At 54.9% G+C, this 3,648-nt stretch overlaps 1 pseudogene; it reads right to left on the bottom strand.

Annotated features, from left to right (window-relative positions):
* Nucleotides 1-1,049: 1,049 nt before the first annotated feature.
* LOC114795024 (uncharacterized) lies at nucleotides 1,050-1,118 on the bottom strand (annotated as a pseudogene).
* Between the last annotated feature and the right edge of the window lie 2,530 nt (nucleotides 1,119-3,648).

Here is a 3,648-nt window from a genome sequence, read left to right as displayed (position 1 = left end):
CATTTTTTTGTGACCAACATCATCACCTCACCACTCCTCCTCGGTTTCCCCTGGCTGTCCCTCCATGAACCCCATCTTTCCTGGTCATCAGGCGTGGTGTTGGAGTGGGGAGCGCACTGCCATCGCCATTGCCTACTGCCACAGCTCTCCCTGTCTGCCACCCCGAACCCAGAGCCGACCCGTCCTGTGTTAGACTATGTCCCCTCCTGTTATCATGACCTAGCCACCGTCTTCAGCCCAGACAAAGCTGCCCAGCTGCCTCCCCATCGACCAGGCGACATGGCCATTGACCTGCTACCGGGAACCACTCCCCCGAAAGGACATCTCTACTCCCTCTCGAAGGCAGAGCAATTGGCCATGGAGCGGTTTGTGGCGGAGGCACTTCAGAACGGCACCATCCGCCCGTCGACTTCCCCGGCCGCGGCACGGTTCTTCTTCGTGACCAAGAAGGATGGTGGTCTGCGATCGTTCGTGGATTATCGTGGACTCAATAAAATCACTATCAAAAATAGAACGGCATTACCCCTAACCAACACCAACCCTCGACGCCTTCTTGGGGGTGAAGTTCTTCACGAACCTGGATCTCTGATCGGCCTACAACCTGATTCGCATCCGAAAGGGCGATGAGTGGAAGACTGCCTTCATCACCCCCACTGGTCACTTTGAGTCTCTGGTCATCCCATTTGGTCTGTGCAATGCACCCGCCGTCTTCCAGCAGTTCATCAACGATGCTCTCCAGGACATGCTGGGACGGTGGGTGTATGCCTACCTGGACGATGTGCTCATCTAAAGTGAAGTGATTGTCACATGTGATACACAGCAGCACAGCACATGATGCACACAGTGAAATTTGTCCTATGCATTTAACCCATCACCCTGAGTGAGCAGTGGGCAGCCATGACAGGCGCCCAGGGAGCAGTGTGTGGGGACGGTGCTTTGCTCAGTGGCACCTCAGTGGCACCTTGGCGGATCAGGAATCGAACCGGCAACCTTCTGATTACAGGGCCTCTTCCTTAACCGCTAGGCCACCACTGCCCCAAATATGGAAACTTGCGCAGGGGCCATGCTAATCTTCTCTGTATCATTCCAATTTTAGTATATGTGCTGCCGAAGCCCACTGACTCACCCACCCTGGAATCACATATCCTGTACTGTAAGCTGGAGAAATGCGCCTTCCACCAGCGCTCCACCACGTTCCTGGGTTTTACCATCTCATCCCAGGGTGTGGCCATGGAGCCCAAGAAGCTGGAAGCAGTGGCATCGTGGGCCCTACCCACGACGCTGAAACAACTGCAATGGTTTCTTGGGTTTGCGAATTTCTATTGTCGCTTCACATCCGTTCCACCTAACCCCTGAGGCCATTCAAGCTTTTAAATCCTTGTGTCTTTGTTTCACCACCGCTCCCATTCTTCAACACCCAGGCCCTTCCCTTCCGTTTGTAGTAGAAGCGGACGCGTCAGAGGTGGGTGCTGGCACCGTCCTCTCTCAACGCGGTCCGGACCGGGAATCGCACCCGTGTTGCTTTTTCTCGCGGTAGTTCACCTCTGCACAGCGGCGATACGGGGTGGGGGACCGTGAGCTGCTGGCAGTCAGGTGGGCACTCGAGGAGTGGCGGCACTGGCTGCAAAGCGTCCAACCATGGCCCAGCTAACACACCACCAGGGTGCCTGTACGTCCCAAATACCTGCCGGCCCGATGTACTGCATTGGGGCCATTCCGCTGTGCTCTCGGGCCATCCAGTACACCAACGGACACTCTCCTTTATTTGCCGGGTGTTCTGGTTGCCTTTGGTACGGTGCCCGGGCCAAGACTCCCAACACTCCGGTGGCTGGGCCCCTGCGTCCTCTTCCCATTCGTCATCGCCCCTGGGCCCACCTCGCCTTAGACTTCATTACCGGTCTCCCAGAAGCTAATGGTATGACCACCATCCTGACCATAGTGGATCGCTTCTCCAAAGCGGTCCACTTGGTCGCCCTGCCCGGCCTACCGTCATCTGCCACAACCGCTGACCTCGTGCTTCAACATGTGGTTCGCCTCCATGGGATCCCCCAGGACATCGTCTCCAATCAGGGACCTCAATTAGTCTCAGCTGTGTGGAAGGCGTTCTGTCGCCTCATTGGATCAACCTACAGCCTCTCCTCTGGCTACCATCCCCAGACCAACGGCCAGGTGGAGAGGGCCAACCAACAGCTGGGACGATACCTGCGGTGCTTTGCGTCTGAACACCAACGCACCTGGGTCGAAGCTGGCCCACAACCTACAAGTCTCCTCCGCCACCGGCCATAGCCCCTTTGAAATCTGCTGTGGATATCAGCCCATCATTTTCACTCACCAGGTGCCCGCAGGTGTGGTCCCCTCGACCTGTCAGATGATCCGTGGCTGCCGAAAGGCCTGGAAATCAGTGCGGTCAGCCCTCCTTGCCGCCTCACGCAGGATGTCCACCCAGCACGACCGCCGGCCCCCCTGCCGACTGCGCTTCCGAGTGGGACAGAGAGTGTGGCTATCCACCCAAGACCTTCGTCTCAGGACTAAGTCGCACAAACTGTCGATACATCGGGCCATTCCGGATCCTCAGCCGGATCAACCCCCTCACCTACCATCTCCAACTCCCTCCTGCCATCCGTGCCCATCCAGTTTTTCATGTCAGCAAGCTAAAGCCCTTCGTCAGATCCTCTCTTCATCCTCCGGCTCCGGATCCGCCACCACACATCGTCAACGGGGGACCAGCATACACAGTGGAGAGCATTATTGCCTCTCAGCGCAGAGGTCAGGGAGTCCAGTAATTGGTGCATTGGACCGGCTATGGACCAGAAGAACGGTCTTGGATTCCGAGTCGTTTCATCCTGGACCCTTTTCTGGTGACTGAGTACCGGCAGCGTACCGCCTCCGTTCCGAGGCCGTCGGGGGTCCATTAGGTGACTGGGAGTAACACGGAAACGAGGTAACGTGACTCCTATAAATAGGCTAGAGAGCAGCTGCCAGCTGCTCAGTCATTGAGTGACTTACGTCATCAGACTCGGCTCCGTACCTGTCCTCTCTACAAATCCCAAATCCTGAACTCCTTCCTGTCGTCCTGTTCTGTCCTGTATTGTGCCCTCAGTGTGGTGTTGCGGCTCACGCCGGTCCGCGTTCGCAGATTTACACGGAGGCAACTTACTCAGGAACACAATGGTAGTAAGTGGGATTTGAACCTGGGTCTTCTGGTTCATAGGCGAGTGTCTTACCCACTAGACTACTACCATTGGCTTATATGCCTGTTGCCCTTCCTTTGTCACGTCTCTACTTTGTGGGATCAACTGCAGATGTGGTTAACACTCAGTCACTATCCATATCAACCCACAACAGATCAACCAAGATGAAGCAAAAGCAGAGCATGCAGGCTCCACACACACAAAACTACATATTTTAAATGGCTTCAAAAAATATTCAAAATACATGATCTTTTGTACAGTTATGGATTGCATTATAAACACATTCAGTGCTCTGTACTCAGCTGTTACTAATATTTTCTGCCTCCCACCCTGCAGTCCCTTTCCACCCACCCCGAACAACTGTGAGTTATCAAAGCAGGAATTGGGGGGAAAAGATGGATGTCAAATCTGATGTCTCTTGGGTGTTTTTTTTTTTTTTTGGATCGCCAGAGTTTCG

The sequence above is a fragment of the Denticeps clupeoides genome, chromosome 7, assembly GCF_900700375.1.
Source record: "Denticeps clupeoides chromosome 7, fDenClu1.1, whole genome shotgun sequence".
In the NCBI taxonomy this organism is placed as follows: domain Eukaryota; kingdom Metazoa; phylum Chordata; class Actinopteri; order Clupeiformes; family Denticipitidae; genus Denticeps; species Denticeps clupeoides.
This window is presented reverse-complemented; position numbering and strand designations above follow the sequence as displayed.